Here is a 19,719-nt window from a genome sequence, read left to right on the forward strand (position 1 = left end):
AGAGTTGAAAATGGTTTTCCAAGCTCATGCCCGGGTCGAGAGATATGAAGTCCCCAACAAGTTCTTCAGTTGTAAGATGGAGGAAAATAGTTCAGTCAGTGAGCACATACTCAAGATGTCTGGGTTGCACAACCGCTTGACTCAGCTGGGAGTTAATCTCCAGGATGACGTGGTCATTGACAGGATCCTTCAGTCGCTTCCACCGAGCTACAAGAGCTTTGTGATGAACTTCAATATGCAGGGGATGGAAAAGACCATTCCTGAGGTATATTCAATGCTGAAATCAGCAGAGGTAGAGATCAAAAAGGAACATCAAGTGTTGATGGTGAATAAAACCACTAAGTTCAAGAAGGGCAAGGGTAAGAAGAACTTCAAGAAGGACGGCAAGGGAGTTGCCGCGCCCGGTAAGCCAGTTGCCGGGAAGAAGTCAAGCAATGGACCCAAGCCTGAGACTGAGTGCTTTTATTGCAAGGGAAGTGGTCACTGGAAGCGGAACTGCCCCAAGTACTTAGCGGACAAGAAGGCCGGCAAAGCCAAAGGTATATGTGATATACATGTAATTGATGTGTACCTTACCAGTGCTCGTAGTAGCTCCTGGGTATTTGATACCGGTGCGGTTGCTCATATTTGTAACTCAAAGCAGGAGCTGCGGAATAAGCGGAGACTGGCGAAGGACGAGGTGACGATGCGCGTCGGGAATGGTTCCAAGGTCGATGTGATCGCCGTCGGCACGCTATCTCTACATTTACCTACGGGGTTAGTTTTAAACCTCAATAATTGTTATTTAGTACCAGCTTTGAGCATGAACATTGTATCAGGATCTCGTTTAATTCGAGATGGCTACTCATTTAAATCCGAGAATAATGGTTGTTCTATTTATATGAGTGATATGTTTTATTGTCATGCCCCGCTGGTGAATGGTTTATTCTTAATGAATCTCGAGCGTAATTACACATATTCATAGTGTGAATACCAAAAGATGTAAAGTTGATAACGATAGTCCCACATACTTGTGGCACTGCCGCCTTGGTCACATTGGTGTCAAGCGCATGAAGGAGCTCCATGCTGATGGACTTTTAGAGTCTCTAGATTATGAATCGTTTGACACATGCAAACCATTCCTCATGGGCACGATGACCAAGACTCCGTTCTCCGGAACAATGGAGCGAGCAACCAACTTATTGGAAATCATACATACTGATGTGTGCGGTCCAATGAGCGATGAGGCTCGTGGAGGATATCGTTATGTTCTCACTCTCACTGATGAATTAAGTACATATGGGTATGTCTACTGGATGAAACACAGGTCTGAGACCTTTGAAAAGTTCAAGGAATTTTAGAATGAGGTAGAGAATCAACGTGACCGAAAGATAAAGTTCTTACGATCAGATCGTGGGGGTGAATATTTAAGTCACGAATTTGGTACGCACTTAAGGAAATGTGGAATCGTTTCACAACTCACGCCGCCTGGAACACCTTAGTGAAATGGTGTGTCCGAACGTCGTAATCACACTCTATTGGATATGGTGCGATCTATGATGTCACTTACCGATTTACCGCTATCATTTTGGGGATGCGCTCTAGAGACAGCTACATTCACTTTAAATAGGGCACTGTCTAAATCCGTTGAGACGACACCGTATGAATTATGGTTTGGGAAGAAACCTAAGCTGTCGTTTCTAAAAGTTTGGGGATGCGATGCTTATGTCAAGAAAGTTCAACCTGAGAAGCTCGAACCCAAGTCGGAAAAATGCGTCTTCATAGGATACCCTAAGGAAACCATTGGGTATACCTTCTACTTAAGATCCGAGGGCAAGATCTTTGTTGCCAAGAACGGGTCCTTTCTGGAGAAAGTGTTTCTCTCTAAAGAATTAAGTGGGAGGAAAGTAGAGCTTGATGAAGTACTACCTATTGAAACGGTGAGTAGCGCAACTCAGGAAGATGTTCCTGTGGTGCCTGCGCCGACAAGAGAGGAGGTTAATGATGATGATCAGGATACTTCGGATCAAGCTCCTACTAAACTTCGAAGGTCCACAAGGACACGTTCCGCACCAGAGTGGTACGGCAACCCTGTCTTGGAAATCATGTTGTTAGACAACGGTGAACCTTCGAACTATGAAGAAGCGATGGCGAGCCCAGATTCCAACAAATGTCTTGAAGCCATGCAATCCGAGATAGGATCCATGTATGAAAACAAAGTGTGGACTTTGACAGACTTGCCCGATGATCGGCGAGCAATAGAAAACAAATGGATCTTTAAGAAGAAGACGAACGCGGATGGTAATGTTACCATATATAAAGCTCGACTTGTCACTAAGGGTTATCGACAAGTTCAAGGGATTGACTACGATGATACATTCTCTCCCGTAGCAAAGCTGAAGTCCGTCCGAATCATGTTAGCAATTGCCGCATACTATGATTATGAGATATGGCAAATGGATGTCAAAACGGCATTCCTTAACGGTCACCTTAAAGAAGAACTGTATATGATGCAGCCGGAAGGTTTTGTCGACCCTAAGAATGCTAACAAGGTATGCAAGCTCCAGCGCTCCATCTATGGGCTGGTGCAAGCATCTCGGAGTTGGAACATTCGCTTTAATGAGATGATTAAAGCGTTTGGGTTTATGCAGACTTATGGAGAAGCCTGCGTTTACAAGAAAGTGAGTGGGAGCTCTGTAGAATTTCTCATATTATATGTGGATGACATACTTTTGATGGGAAATGATATAGAACTTTTGGACAGCATTAAGGCCTACTTGAATAAGTGTTTTTCAATGAAGGACCTTGGAGAAGCTGCTTACATATTAGGCATCAAAATCTATAGAGATAGATCAAGACGCCTCATAGGTCTTTCACAAAGCACATACCTTGATAAGATATTGAAGAAGTTCAATATGGATCAGCCCAAGAAGGGGTTCTTGCCTGTGTTGCAAGGTGTGAAATTGAGCTCGGCTCAATGCCCGACCACGGCAGAAGATAGAGAAAAGATGAGCGTCGTCCCCTATGCCTCAGCCATAGGGTCTATCATGTATGCCATGACATGTACCAGACCTGATATAAACCTTGTCGTAAGTTTGGTAGGAAGGTACCAAAGTAATCCCGGCATGGAACACTGGACAGCGCTCAAGAACATCCTTAAATACCTGAAAAGGACTAAGGATATGTTTCTCGTATATGGAGGTGACGAAGAGCTCGTCGTAAAGGGTTACGTCGACGCTAGCTTCGACACAGATCTGGATGACTCTAAGTCACAAACCGGATACGTGTATATTTTGAATGGTGGGGCAGTAAGCTGGTGCAGTTGCAAGCAGAACGTCGTGGCAGGATCTACATGTAAAGCGGAGTACATGGCAACCTCGGAGGCAGCACATGAAGCTATCTGGGTGAAGGAGTTCATCACCGACCTAGGAGTCATACCCAATGCGTCGGGGCCGATCACACTCTTCTGTGACAACACTGGAGCTATTGCACTTGCCAAGGAGCCCAGGTTTCACAAGAAGACCAGGCACATCAAGCGTCGCTTCAACTCCATTCGTGAAAATGTTCAAGATGGAGACATAGATATTTGTAAAGTACATACAGACCTGAATGTAGCAGATCCGTTGACTAAACCTCTCCCTAGAGCAAAACATGATCAACACCAGAACACAATGAGTGTTCGATACATCACAATGTAACTAGATTATTGACTCTAGTGCAAGTGGGAGACTGTTGGAAATATGCCCTAGAGGCAATAATAAAATGGTTATTATTATATTTCTTTGTTCATGATAATTGTCTATTGTTAATGCTATAATTGTATTATCCGGAAATCATAATACATGTGTGAATACATAGACCACAACAAGTCCCTAGTGAGCCTCTAGTTGACTAGCTCGTTGATTAACAGATAGTCATGGTTTCCTGACTATGGACATTGATGTCATTGATAACGGGATCACATCATTAGGAGAATGATGTGATGGACAAGACCTAATCATAAGCATAGCACAAAGATCGTGTAGTTCGTTTCGCTAGAGCTTTTCCAAATGTCAAGTATCATTTCCTTAGACCATGAGATTGTGCAACTCCCGGATACCGTAGGAGTGCTTTGGGTGTGCCAAATGTCACAACGTAACTGGGTGACTATAAAGCTACACTACGGGTATCTCCGAAAGTGTCTGTTGGGTTGGCACGAATCAAGACTGGGATTTGTCACTCTGTATGACGGAGAGGTATCTCTGGGCCCACTCGGTAATGCATCATCATAATGAGCTCAATGTGACCAAGTGTCTGGTCACGGGATCATGCATTACGGTATGAGTAAAGTGACTTGCCGGTAACGAGATTGAACGAGGTATTGGGATACTGATGATCGAGTCTCGGGCAAGTAACGTACCGATTGACAAAGGGAATTGTATACGGGATTGAGTGAATCCTCGACATCGTGGTTCATCCGATGAGATCATCGAGGATCATGTGGGAGCCAACATGGGTATCCAGATCCCGCTGTTGGTTATTGACCGGAGAGGCGTCTCGGTCATGCCTGCATGTCTCCCGAACCCGTAGGGTCTACACACTTAAGGTTCGGTGACGCTAGGGTTGTAGAGATATGAGCATGCAGTAAACCGAAAGTTGTTCGGAGTCCCGGATGAGATCTCGGACGTCACGAGGAGTTCAGGAATGGTCCGAAGGTGAAGAATTATATATAGGAAGTGCAGTTTCGGCCATCGGGAAAGTTTCGGGGGTCACCGGTATTGTACCGGGACCACCGGAAGGGTCCCGAGGGTCCACCGGGTGAGGCCACCTATCCCGGAGGGCCCTGTGGGCTGAAGTGGGGAGGGGAACCAGCCCCTGGTGGGCTGGTGCGCCCCCCTTGGGGCACCCTGCGCCTAGGGTTGGAAACCCTAGGGTGGGGGGCGCCTCCACTTGCCTTGGGGGGCAAGCCTACCCCTTGGCCGCCCCCCCCCCCTTGGAGATCCCATCTCCTAGGGCCGACGCCCCCCCAGCGGGCCTATATAAAGGGGGGGAGGGAGGGCAGCCGCACCCATGCTCTTTACGCCTCCCTCTCCCCTTGCTACACCTCTCCCTCTCGTAGAACCTCGACGAAGCTCTGCCGAGATCACTGTTGCATCCACCACCACGCCGTCGTGCTGCTGGATCTCCGTCAACCTCTCCTTCCCCCTTGCTAGATCAAGAAGGAGGATATGTCTTCCTCAATCGTACATGTGTTGAACGCGGAGGTGCCGTCCGTGCGGCACTAGGATCTCCAGTGATTTGGATCACGACGAGTACAACTCCCTCAACCCCGTTCTCTTGAACGCTTCCGCACGCGATCTACAAGGGTATGTAGATGCACTCCCCGCTCTCGTTGCTAGATGACTCCACAGATTGATCTTGGTGAACGTAGGAAAAATTTTATTTTATGCAACGTTCCCTAACACATGTCTCTAGGCCTGGCGCCGCACGCTTGGAGACTCGGGAGGGGGTGCCCATCCCGAACGCGTTGAACATCCAGCACCTACGGAAGTTATACCCTTGAAGAAAGGCTCAGAGCCTGTAAAGAAGGCCCGGCGCCTGTGAAGCTAGACGAACCAAGAAAGGCCCGGTGCCTGTGAAGAAGGCAACGCCTGTGAAGCTCATTTCCCCGAGAAAGGCCCGGAGCCTGTGAAGAAGGCCAATGCTTGTGAAGCTCGCCGCCCGTGACACTCTCACGTAATAATGATTTGGGGTTGTACACGCCCCGGAGTCTCCGGAGAGCTGCCCTCGGGCCTCGGGGGCTCCCGCCCACGCCCAGTGGCAGCACTTAGCTCCGCGCTGGTGAGAAGACGTCGAAGACTAGATTAGGTGCCGGATGCGGCTTTTTCATTTGCTTTCTGCAGTTGGCTTGTTCGTCCCTATTTGAAGTTTTATTGGAGTTGTTACCGTCCTTGACTTGTGACTCTTTGTCTTTTTTGCCTACTTGCCTCGTTTTCTCTCGTGCATGTCTCGCGAGGGGGCTACGCTGGCGCCCTCGCGAGTGTTTTCTGCCCCAGTCGTGTGAGGCTTTCCTATACAAGTCTACTACGGGAGCACCCCTCCCAGTCCGTGCCCCACGGGCATCGCGACACGAACACAGGACCTGAGTCGGTCGCCTCTGCGACCGAGACCGGAAGTTACCACTCCTGACTAATCCTTGTAGGACATGAACCGCACGGCGAGGCCTCAGCCTCGGGAAGCGAAGACTACGGCGAGTCCTCCCGAGCTAAGTAATTCCTGCACGCGGGCATGCGGCACCAAAACACAGCACAGAAATAGTGGAAACAACATGATAATTAAGAGCAACAGTCCAGGCACGCCCCCACGGGGCCCTACACTATTTTCTCTTTGCGCAGGGAAGGGAGAAAAACAAAATAGGCACGGCTTGCTCGGCACCAACTCGCAGCGAGGGCTCGTACTGCCTCAGGAGCTCAGTCAGACTCCTCCTCACGCTTCACCGAGGCACGACGGTGGACTGACCCACTACCTCCCTCAAGGCGAGCGCGACGGCGCGGAGGCTGGTTGCGGCCACCGCTGGAGGAGCTGCTGTCCGAAGGAGAGCCACCGAAGCTTGGCGAGCCACGAACGCCGCCGACCACGCGCCTGCCATCATCTTCATCCCGATCATCGCCGGGGCTGGGTACTTGGCCGCAGTCATCGCCTTCGGGGCAGCACCCAGCGCGGTGACCGTCTTCTCCGAACACCCTCACGTAGAGGGTGGCGTCGCCATTGAACTTGAAGTGCGGGGTGCACCGCTGGCTCAGGCCATGCACGCGGGCAAACGTTTGCCAGCCGCGGGTCAGGGCCACATTCCCGGCGACGGAGACCTCCAGTGAAGCCCAGGAGGCCCTGCTGCAGCAACCATCTGCTTGAAGCCAGAGGCCGCCCGGAGCGCCGGCCGGAAGTTCACCTGCAAAGAAGCGGGGAAGCTGGAGCCAGGTGCTGGTTGGGTCCGCCGACCACACGACGAACTCCGGCAGCACCTCCGCCGAGTGGAAGCACGGCCTGGGAGGCCGCGCAGCCATGGCGCGCCTTCCCTCGACAACCAGGCGCCCATCGCCGCGCAAGGGATCGCCGCCACGACTGCATGAAGCCACTGCGGGAGCCACAGGATGCTTGCGTGGACGACCTCGGTCGCGCTTGGGTGGGGGAGAGTCAGGCCCTTCCTGATGAGCCTTTCCCTTCTCTGCGGCCAAGAACCTCCTCGGTGGCGCCATGGGAGATGGCGAGTAGCTGGGATGGGAAGAAAGAAGGAAGCAAGGAGGGAGATGTACAGCGGAGGTTTGCTCCCTCCCGCATTTATAACCGGAAGGAAGCCAACCGTCGGCCTCCACGATCGCAGGTAATCATGACCCATTTCTGCATGCAGGGACGTGTCAAGTCGAGGGTTGCCGAGGCAGCGTGGGGAAGCGGAGACGCCCACGTCCAATCAACCGCCACGCGGCGCCCAAGGCCGCAGGCTGATGGGGCCCACGGCGCTCCGCACTTGCCCCTTCGCTTCTCCGCTAAGCCAAGTCCGAGCGCGCCTTGGGCCCGGGGGCTACTGTCGGCGTTCTGGGAACGGGGATCCCCAGACTTGCCTGTCTGCGGCCTACGGCGTGGCTCAAGTGGTGGCCCAGTACGGCCCATCTTCATCAACACAAGATTCAGGACCCTCGCGAGGGGCTAAGGCTCGCGGGGCGGACGACGCAAGGCTTCCTCAGGAACGGCCTCGCCAGGCAGGCTCGCGAGGAGGCGGAGAGATCAAGGCAGGGTACCTCGCGAGGTGCTCGTGACGCAAGCCATGACGATCAAGGCCAGGCGGGCGCCGGCCGCGCAGTGTCCTTGTTTCCTCTTTGGTGCAAAGAGGGCAAGCACAGACATGGAGTACCGAGGCATCAGGCAAAGGTTGCCATTTCAGTGCAACGAGACCAAGACCAGCGGAGCGGCAGGATGGAGGTCACCGTGGAGCCCAAGACAGTGTCATCGCCAGTGCTTTTGGCAGCCGAAGACCAACTTTAGTCAGGATAACTTGTACTAGATGTTCACCTTCAAAATGGTCATTGTTGGCGCCCTTCCCGCTCAATATTTGGGAAGAGGACCAGGGCCTCTATAAATAGGGCGAGCCACCACAGTAGAAGGCAGTTAGTTCAGAATAGATCGAGTACTCATTAGAGAGAGAGAAGCGATCGAACTCACCCAAGCAGTTCATCGCACCAGATCAAGAACACCTCTCGCGAGGCTGTTCTTCCCTTGTACTGTTCATCATCAGCCCCAGAGGCAATACACCACACCACACACTGGAGTAGGGTATTACACCACAACGGTGGCCCGAACCAGTATAAATCTTGTGTCCCTCGTGTTGCTCATCGTTTTCAGCTTAGATCTCGTGAGGCGATCGGACGTAGATCGGTAAGGGAGAGATCTTCATGCGCACCCCAGAGTTCGAACCTTAAGGGTCTGCCGGAACCCGACATCTGACAACGTTCGCCTCGACTCACGTAACCCTAAGATAGACAGGGTGGAAGTGGTGTCACGTGCTCGTCTAGGCGTCTGTCGTCGCTACCGCGACAACGTCCGCCTCGAATTGCGTTACGCTAAGACAGGGAGATAGTGGTGTCGTGTGCTCGTCTCGCCATCCGTCGTCGCTACCGCAACAATGTCTGCCTCGACTCGCGTTACCCTAAGATAGATAGGGTGGCAGTGGTGGCATGTGCTCGTCTCGGTGTCCGTCGTCGCTACCGTGACGACGTCCGCCTTGACTCGCGTTACCCTAAGATAGACAGGGTGTCTGTGGTGTCACGTGCTCGTCTCGACGTCCATCATCGCTACCGTGACGACGTCCACCTCGACTCGCGTGACCATAAGATAGACAAGGTGGCTGTGGTTTCACGTGCTCGTCTTTGCGTCCGTCGTCGCTACCGCGACGACATCCACCATGACTCGCGTTACCCTAAGATAGACAGGGTGGAAGTGGTGTCACGTGCTCGTCTCGGCGTCCATCCTCGCTACAGCGACGATGTCCGCCTCGACTCGCCTTACCCTAAGATAGACAGGGTGGAAGTGGTGTCACGTGCTCGTCTCGGCATCCGTCGTCGCTACCTCGACGACGTCTGCCTCGACTCACGTTAACCTAAGATAGACAGGGTGGCAGTGGTGTCACATGCTCATCGCGGCATCCGTTGTTGCTACCGCGTTGACGTTCGCCACAACTCGCGTGGCCCTAAGATAGACAGGGTGGTAGTGGTGTCACGTGCTCCTCTTGGCGTCCGTCGTCACTACCGCGACGACGTCTGCCTCGACTTGCGTAACCCTAAGATAGACAGGGTGGCAGTGGTGTCACGTGCTTGTTTCGGCATCCATCGCCGCTACCACGACGACGTCCGCCTCGACTCGTGTTACTCTAAGACAGGGAGGCAGTGGTGTCACGTGCTCATCTCGGTGGTAGCGACGACGTCCGTCTCAACTAGCGTTACCCTAAGATAGACAGGGTGGAAGTGGTGCCAGGTGCTCGTCTCGGCGTCCATCGTTGCTACCGCGACGACGTCTGCCTCGTCTTGTGTTACCCTAAGATAGACAGGGTGGCCATCGTGTCACGTGCTTGTCTCATTGTCCGTCGTCGCTACCGCGACGATGTCCGCCTTGACTCGCATAATCCTAAAATAGACAGGGTGGAAGTGGTGGCACGTGCTTGTCTCGGTGTCCGACGTCGCTACCGCGACGACATCCGCCTTGACTAGCCTTGCCCTAAGATAGACAGGGTGGAGTGGTGTCACGTGATGGTCTCGGCGTCCGTCGTCGCTACCGCGACGACGACCGCCTCGACTCGCGTAAGCCTAAGGTAGATAGGGTGGAAGTGGTGTCACGTGCTCGTCCGGTGTTCATCGTCGCTACCACGACGACATCCGCCTCGACTCGCGTTACGCTAAGAAAGGGAGTTAGTGGTGTCAAATGCTCATCTCGTCTTCCGTCATCGCTACTGCGATGACGTCCGCCTCGAGACGCGTTACCCTAAGATAGACAGGGTGGTAGTGGTGCCACGTGCTCTCCTCGGCATCTGTCGTGGCTACCGCAATGACGTCCGCCTCGACTCGCGTGACCCTCAGACAGGGTGGCCGTGGTGTCACGTGCTCGTCTCGACGTCCGTCGTCGCTACCGCGACGACGTCCGCCTTGACTCGCGTGACCCAAAGATAGACAGGGTGGAAGTGGTGTCACGTGCTCGTCTCGGTGTCCGTCGTCACTACCGCGACGACGTCCGCTTCGACTCGCATTACGCTAAGACAGGGAGGTAGTGGTGTCACATGCTCGTCTCGGCATCCGTCGTCGCTATCGCGACGACGTCCGCCTCAACTCGCGTTACCATAAGATAGATAGAGTAGCAGTGGTGCCACGTGCTCGTCTCGGCGTCCGTCATCGCTACCGCGACGTCGTCCTCCTCGACTCGCGTTACCCTAAGATAGACAGGGTGGCTGTGGTGTCACGTGCTCATGTCGGCATCCGTCGTCGCTACCGTGACGACGTCCACCTAGACTCGCGTGACCATAAGATAGACAGGGTGGCCGTGGTTTCACGTGCTCGTCTTTGCGTCCGTTGTGGCTACCGCGACAACGTCCGCCATGACTCGCGTTACCCTATGATAGACAGGGTGGAAGTGGTGTCACATGCTCGTCTCGGTGTCCGTCCTCGCTACTGCGACGACGTCCGCCTCGACAAGCCTTACCCTAAGATAGACAGGGTGGAAGTGGTATCACGTGCTCGTCTCAGCGTCCGTCGTCCCTACCTCCACGGCGTCTGCCTCGACTTACGTTAACCTAAGATTGACAGGTTGGCAGTGGTGTCATGTGCTCGTCATGGCATCCGTCGTCGCTACCGCGATGACGTTCGCCACGACTCGCGTGACCCTTAGATAGACAGGGTGGTAGTGGTGTCACGTGCTCCTCTCGGCGTCCGTCGTCACTACCACGACGACATCTGCCTCGACTCGCGTAACCCTAAGATAGACAGGGTGGAAGTGGGGTCACGTGCTCGTCTCAGCGTCCGTCGTCGCTACCGCAACGACGTCCACCTTGACTAGCATTACCCTAACATAGACAGGATGGTAGTGGTGTCACGTGCTCGTCCTGGCATCCGTCGTCACTACCATGAAGACGTCCGCCTTGACTCGTGTTACGCTAAGACAGGGAGGCAGTGGTGTCACGTGCTCATCTCGGCGGTAGCGACGACATCCGTCTCGACTCGTGTTACCCTAAGATAGACAGGGTGGAAGTGGTGCCACGTGCTCGTCCCGGCGTCCATCATCGCTACCGCGACGACGTCCGCCTCGTCTCGTGTTACCCTAAGATAGATAGGGTGGCCGTGGTGTCACGTGCTTGTCTTGTTGTCCGTCGTCGCTACCGCGACGATGTCCGCCTCGACTCACATAATCCTAAAATAGACAGGGTGGAAGTGGTGTCACGTGCTCGTCTCGGCGTCCGACATCGCTACCGTGACGACGTCCGCCTTGAATAGAGTTGCCCTAAGATAGACAGGGTGGAAGTGGTGTCACGTGATGGTCTCGGCGTCCATCATCGCTACTGTGACGATGTCCGCCATGACTCGCGCAAGCCTAAGATAGACAGGGTGGAAGTGGTGTCCCGTGCTCGTCTCGGCGTCCATCATCGCTACCACGACGACGTCCGCCTCGACTCGCATTATGCTAAGAAAGAGAGTTAGTGGTGTCAAGTGCTCGTCTCGTCGTGTGTCGTCGCTACCGCGATGACGTCCACCTCAACATGCGTTACCTTAAGATAGACAGGGTGGTAGTGGTGCCACGTGCTCTCCTAGGCGTCCGTCGTCGCTACCGCGATGACGTCCGCCTCGACTCACGTTACCCTAAGATAGACAGGGTGGTCGTGATGTCACGTTCTCGTCTCGAAGTCCGTCGTCGCTACTGTGACGACGTCCACCTCGACTCGCCTGACTCTAAGATAGACAGGGTGGCCGTGGTTTCACGTGCTCATCTTTGCGTCCGTCATCGCTACCACGACGACGTCCGGCACGACTCGCACTATCCTAAGATAGACAGGGTGGAAGTGGTGTCACGTGCTCGTCTCGGCGTCCGTCATCGCTACCGCGATGATTTCCGCCTCGACTCACCTTACCTTACCCTAAGATAGACAGGGTGGAAGTGGTGTCACGTGCTCGTCTCGGCATCTGTCATCGCTACCGCGACGACGTCCACCTTGACTAGCGTTACCCTAAGATAGACAGGGTGGCAGTGGTGTCACATGCTCGTCTCGGCGTCCGTCGTCGCTACCACGATGACGTCCGCCTGGCTCATGTTACGCTAAGACAAGGAGGCAGTGGTGTCACGTGCTCGTCTCGGCGGTAGCGATGACGTCCGCCTTGACTCGCGTTACCCTAAGATAGACAGGGTGGAAGTGGTGCCACGTGCTCATCTCGGCGTCCATCGTCTCTACCACGACGGCGTCCGCCTTGTCTCGTGTTACCCTAAGATAGACAGGGTGGCAGTGGTGTCACGTGCTTGTCTCGTTGTCCGTCGTTGCTACACCGACGATGTCCGCCTCGACTTGCATAACCCTAAAATGGATAGGATGGAAGTGGTGTCACATGCTCGTCTCGGCGTCCGTCATCGCTACCACGACGACGTCCGCCTTGACTAGCGTTGCCTAAGATAGACAGGGTGGAAGTGGTGTCACGTGCTGGTGTCGACTTCCGTCGTCGCTACCGCAACGATGTCCACCTCGACTCACGTAAGCCTAAGTTAGACAGGGTGGAAGTGGTGTCATGTGCTCGTCTCGGCGTATGTCGTTGCTACCACGACGACGCCCGCCTCGACTCACTTTACGCTAAGATAGGGAGTTAGTGGTGTCCAGTGCTCGTCTCGGCGTTTGTTGTCGCTACCGCGACGACGTTTGCCTCGACTCGCGTTACCTTAAGATAGATAGGGTGGTAGTGGTGCCACGTGCTCTTCTCGGCGTCCGACGTCGCTACCATGATGACGTCCGCCTCGACTCACGTTACCTTAAGATAGACAGGGTGGAAGTGGTGTCATGTGCTCATCTCGGCGTCTGTCATCGCTGCCGCGACGATGTTTGCCTCAACTCGCGTTACGCTAAGACAGGGTTGCAGTGGTGTCACGTGCTCGTCTCGGTGTCCGTCATCGCGGTACCTCGACTCGCATGACCCTAAGATAGATAGGGTGCCCATAATTTCATGTGCTTGTCTCGGCGTCCGGCGTCGCTACAGCGATGATGTCCGCCTCGACTCGCGTGACCCTAAGATAGACAGGGTAGCCATGGTGTCATGTGCTCGTCTCGATGTCTGTCGTCGCTACCGCGACGACGTCCGCCTTGACTCGTGTGACCCTAAGATAGACAGGGTGGAAGTGGTGTCACGTGCTCGTCTCGGCGTCCGTCGTTGCTACCGCGATGACGTCCGCCTCGACTCACGTTACCCTGAGATAGACAGGGTGGCCATGGTGTCACGTGCTTGTCCCATTGTCCGTCGTCGCTACAGCAACGATGTCCGCCTCGACTCGCATAACCCTAACATAGACAGGGTGGAAGTGGTGTCACGTGCTCGTCTCGGCGTCCGTCATCGCTACCACGACGACGTCCGCCTTGACTAGGATTGCCCTAAGAAAGATAGGGTGGAAGTGGTGTCACGTGCTGGTCTTGGCGTCCGTCGTTGCTACCACGACAACGTCCACCTCGACTCGCGTAAGCCTAAGTTAGACAAGGTGGAAGTGGTGTCACATGCTCGTCTCGGCGTCCGTCGTTGCTACAACAATGACGTCCGCCTCGACTCGCGTTATGCTAAGACCAGGAGTTAGTGGTGTCAAGTGCTCGTCTCGGCGTCCGTCGTCGCTACCGCGACGATGTTTGCCTCGACTCGCGTTATCCTTAGACAGGGCGGTAGTGGTGCCACGTGCTCTTCTCGGCGTCCGTTGTCGCTACCGTGATGACGTACGCCTCGACTCACGTTACCTTAAGATAGACAGGGTGGAAGTGGTGTCACGTGCTCATCTCGGCGTTTGTCATCGCTACCGCGACAACATTTGCCTCGACTTGCATTACGCTAAGACAGGGTTGCAGTGGTGTCACGTGCTCGTCTCGGCGTCCATCGCCGCGGTACCTCGACTCGCGTGACCCTAAGATAGACAGGGTGCCCGTAGTTTCACGTGCTCATCTCGGCGTCCGGCATCGCTATAGCGACGACGTCCGCCTCGTCTCGCGTGACCCTAAGATAGACAGGGTGGTTGTGGTGTCATGTGCTCGTCTCGACGTCCATCGTCGCTACCGCGACGACGTCCGCCTCGACTCGCGTGACCCTAAGATAGACAGGGTGGAAGTGGTGTCACGTGCTCGTCTCGGCGTCCGTTGTTGCTACCACGACGACGTCCGCCTCGACTCCCGTTACGCTAAGACAGGGAGTTAGTGGTGTCAAGTGCTCGTCTCGGCGTCCGTCGTCGCTACCGCGATGACGTCCGCCTCGACTCACGTTACCTTAAGATAGACAGGGTGGAAGTGGTGTCACGTGCTCATCTCGGCGTGTGTCATCGCTACCGCGATGATGTTTGCCTCGACTCGCGTTACGCTAAGACAGGGTTGCAGTGGTGTCACGTGCTCGTCTCGACGTCCGTCGTCGCGGTACCTCGACTCGCGTGACCCTAAGATAGACAGGGTGCCCGTAGTTTCACGTGCTCGTCTCGGCATCCGGCGTCGCTACAGCGACGACGTCCGCCTCGTCTCGCGTGACCCTAAGATAGACAGGTTGGCCGTGGTGTCATGTGCTCGTCTCGACATCCGTCGTCGCTACCGCGATGACGTTCGCCTCGACTCGCGTGACCCTAAGATAGACAGGGTGGAAGTGGTGTCACGTGCTCATCTCGGCGTCCGTCGTTGGTACCTCTTGAGCACTGCGTTGGATTTCCCCGGAGAGGAGAGGATGATGCAGTAAAGTAGCGTAAGTATTTCCCTCAGTTTTTGAGAACTAAGGTATCAATCTAGTAGGAGACCACGCACAACTCCCTCGTACCTACACAAAACGATAGCAACTCGCAACCAACGCTTAGGGGTTGTCAATCCCTTCACGGTCAGTTACGAGAGTGAGATCTGATAGAGATAATATTTTTGGTATTTTTGATAGATAGATGCAAAGTAAAAGTAAAGGCAAAGTAAAAACAAAGCAAGTAAATAAAGTGATATAGATTGATATGATGAGAATAGACCCGGGGGTCATAGGTTTCACTAGTGGCTTCTCTCAAGAGCATAAGTATTCTACGGTGGGTGAACAAATTACTGTTGAGCAATTGACAGAATTGAGCATAGTTATGAGTATATCTAGGCAATGATCATGTATATAGGCATCACGTCCAAAACAAGTAGATCGAAACGATTCTGCATCTACTACTATTACTCCACTCATCGACCGCTATACAGCATGCATCTAGAGTATTAAGTAAAACAGAGTAATGTCGTAAGCAAGATGACATGATGTAGAGGGATAAATTCATGCAATATGATAAAAGCCCCATCTTGTTATCCTCGATGGCAACAATACAATACGTGCCTTGCAACTCTTTCTGTCACTGAGTAAGGACACCGCAAGATTGAACCCAAAGCTAAGCACTTCTCCCATTGCAAGAACTACCAATCTAGTTGGCCAAACCAAAAAGATAATTCGAAGAGACTTGCAAAGATAACTCAATCATACATAAAAGAATTCAGAGAAGAATCAAATATTTTCCATAGATAATACTGGATCATAAATCCACAATTCATCGGTCTCAACAAACACACCACAAAAAGAAGATTACATCGAATAGATCTCCACGAGAGAGGAGGAGAACATTGTATTGAGATCCAAAAAGAGAGAAGAAGCCATCTAGCTACTAGCTATGGACCCGAAGGTCTGAAGTAAACTACTCACACTTCATCGGAGGGGCTATGGTGATGATGTAGAAGCCCTCCATGGTGGATGCCCCCTCCGGCAGAGCTCCGGAACAGGCCCCAAGATGGGATCTCATGGATACAGAAGGTTGCGGCGGTGGAATTAGGTTTTTGGCTCCTGTTCTGATTGTTCAGGGATACGTAGGTATATATAGGAGGAAGGAGTACGTCGGTGGAGCTCCGAGGGGCCCACGAGGTCGGGGCGCGCCCAGGAGGGCGCCCTCCACCCTCGTGACCTCCTCGGGCACTGCTTGGAGTAGGGTCCAAGTCTCCTGGGTCACATTCGGTTGGAAAATCACGATCCCGAAGGTTTCATTCCGTTTGGACTCCGTTTGATATTATGTTTCTTCGAAATACTGAAAAAGGCAAAAAAACAGCAATTCTGGGTTGGGCCTCCGATTAATAGGTTAGTCCCAAAAGTAATATAAAAGTGGAGAATAAAGCCCAATATAGTCCAAAACAGTAGATAAAGTAGCATGAAGCAATCAAAAATTATAGATACGTTGGAGACGTATCAGGCATCCCCAAGCTTAATTCTTGCTCGTCCTCGAGTAGGTAAATGATAAAAAAGAATTTTTGATGCGGAGTGATACTTTCGCGTCCGTCGAATTTTCTCGGCGTTCGTCGTCGCTACCACAATGACGTCCGCCTCGACTCGCGTTACACGAAGATAGACAGGGTGGCTGTGGTGTCACGTGATCGTATCGGCGTCCATTGTCGCTACCGCGACGACGTTCGCCTCGACTCGCATGACCCTAAGATAGACATGGTGGCCGTGGTTTCACGTGCTCGTCTCGGCGTCCGTCGTTGCTACCGTGACGATGTCTGCCTCGACTAGCGTTACCCTAAGATAGAAAGGGTGGAAGTGGTGTCACGTGCTCATCTCGGGTCCGTCGTCGCTACCGCGACGATGTTCGCCTCGACTCGTGTTACCCTAAGATAGACAGGGTGGAAGTGGTGTCACGTGCTCGTCTCGGCGTCCGTCGTCGCTACCATGACGACGTCCGCCTCGACTCGCGTGAGCCTAAGATAGACAGGATGGCAGTGGTGTCACGTGCTCCACTTGGCGTCCGCCGTCGCTACCGCAACGACGTCTGCCTCGACTCGCGTTACCTTAAGATAGTCAGGGTGGTCGTGGTGTCACGTGCTCGTCTCGGCGTCCGTCGTTGCTACCCGACGACGTTCGCCTCGACTCACGTTACCCTAAGATAGACACGGTGCAGTGGTGTCACGTGCTCGTCTCGGCGTCCGACGTCACTACCGCAACGACGTCTGCCTCGACTCGCGTTACCCTAAGATAGACAGGCTGGTCGTGGTGTCACGTGCTCGTCTCGGCGTTCGTCATCGCTACCGCGATGACGTCCGCCTCGACTCGCGTTACCTAAGATAGACGTGCATCGATGATCCTCAGCAGCTGAATGTTGATGCCAGGCAGGAGGGGGATGGCAACCTGCACACCCCTACACAGGTGCATCAAAATGTTGTGTCTACCATTGGTGCGTCTACCATGGGTGGCGTCAAGGTGCAGCTTAAGAAACTGAAACAGTCAGCAATAAGGAAGTGTTCCAAGTGCAAGCTGCCAGGCCATCGAAGGCCACAATGTCCTCAAAAGAACCCAGTAATGCTTAAAATTTCTGGACTAGCAGTGTTAATTTTATTGGATTTATTATGGTTATTATTTTTTTATATAGAAGCAGAAGGAACTAATTCCTTTATATGTCCTCCAAAAACGGGGGACATAAGCGGCACCGTGGGCTGGACTAGAGAGCTACAACGCGCATGGGATGCTACTGGAAAGAAAAGGAGGCAATTATCTTCCTGGGGCACTTTTTTTTTGCATGGTGAGCGCAGAGAAAAACAATGAGCATTTTTACTTGTGTGTATGTTACTGAACCTGATACTAGCACGAAGAACAGTGGACAAAAAAGGAAGTATCTTGTAAGGCCTTTGTTGTCGTTTTAGTGTGAAAGACTGCCTATAGAAAGATATCTATGCTGTAAGATATGAACATTTATGCTGTAAGTTATTAACCTATGAAAATTCAGTGAAAGGAGGAAATAAAAGGATGGTCTTCAAATGATGTTTACGGTTTACCATTGCTTAGTTACCTTTGTGGCACTTTCAATGGTTGTTTTTCATCTTACTTATCCCTGGAGAGGTTAGATTCTCTATGGAGATATGTCAACTTGAATATCATCCCTGTTGTTCTGTTGTTTTTGTGGTCTGAGAATCAATTCCTCCTCCTACACAAAAGCACAACACAAAATTAGGAGTAGCGAGAAAAATGAGTTGTTCCTTTCTACTAAGAGGGGGTAAACTGATGTAAAATAAGGGCAGCTGCTGATTTCTTTGAACAATATTCAGATTTCATACATTAACTTGCTACAGAAAAACAAAACGATTTTCAAAGAATTAGCTCATTCTCTGAACAACGGCAGCTGCTGATTTCCTTGCACAGTGTTCAGAATCCATACAATAAATTGCTGCAGAAATACGAAACAATTTTCAGAGAATAGTTCCTTCTTGAACAAATGGCAGTTGCTGTCAGAATTCATACGACAACTTGCTACAGAAAAACAAATCAACTTTCAGAGAATTAGTACATTCTTGAACAGTGGCAGCTGCTATCCCCCTACAGAATATAAATGAACTGCTATTCTTAGTTCATTCACTGAAAAAATGCCATTGTTTCAGATATGCATTTAGGGATTTTCTTTTTCCCATATCCACAGCCAGTTCCGATACTTCTATGGATTTTCGCAGAGATACTGCTACGTGATGCTCCGTCATCAACAAAAGATGAGACCAAGGTGGATGAGTTGTTGGCAAAAATCCGACTTTGTGTGAAACAGTAAACAATCTTCTTTTGTGAGAACAGAGCCACCAAGGTGGTCTGCTTTTCTTCAGTTTTGACATACACATTCCTTCTATATTTTCTTGTCCACCATCCTTACTGGATTAGTCCTTCCAAAACATTTAGATCATCTTCTTCCTCATGCTGAAAACGAGCAACATGTGCTCTGATGGCATCATAAGAGCAGAGCGGCAAAAATCACCATCCATGTGTTGCTCCCTGTCAAATCCGGGTGTTCATGAGCTCGGAGACAGTGCCGCTGTTAGCCATGGACTCATCGGAAGGAAGAGGGGAGGGGAGGTGGGTAGTACCTGGACATCCTCTGAGGCGACGCGGAGTTGCGGACACCGTTGGGAAGCTTGGTGATGCGGGTGGGGACGACGCACGGGGGGAGGTCCAGCTCAGGTAGGAGGCACAGGAGCAAGGCCGTACGGGCGCCGAACAGGCACAGCCTCGCCGTATTGGCCGCTTCCGGCCCTGGAACTCGCGGAGCCCGTGCGGTCGCTGCACCTCACCGTATTGCCTGATGCTACCCTTTGCTGCCCTTGACCTCGCGGCGCTCGTGTGGGCGCGGCGCCTCGCCGTACTAGCCACCTCCCTTGCGGCGCTCGTGAGGCGCCTCGCCGAGGAGGGGAAGGGGAAGCAGCAGGGCAACTGCAGTGGAGGGGATGGAAAAGGAAAAGGGAATAGGCGCACGTCTGGGGCTTTTCCAAAAAAGAAAAAAGGCTAGAAAGGGGAATAGGCAAAGCGACGAGCACAGTCGGAATCGATCGCTCCCGCGATTTGTCGCCAAGGAGTCGTTTCGATTAACTAATTACATTAATTAATTAAATTCTAACATTTACATATGTTGCCACAGTTATTTATCTTAATCTTGCTTTCAATAAGTATTTTGTTACTCAGCTTAATAAACATTTTTTTTCATCACACGTAC

The sequence above is a fragment of the Triticum dicoccoides genome, chromosome 7B (genome assembly GCF_002162155.2).
Source record: "Triticum dicoccoides isolate Atlit2015 ecotype Zavitan chromosome 7B, WEW_v2.0, whole genome shotgun sequence".
NCBI lineage: Eukaryota > Viridiplantae > Streptophyta > Magnoliopsida > Poales > Poaceae > Triticum > Triticum dicoccoides.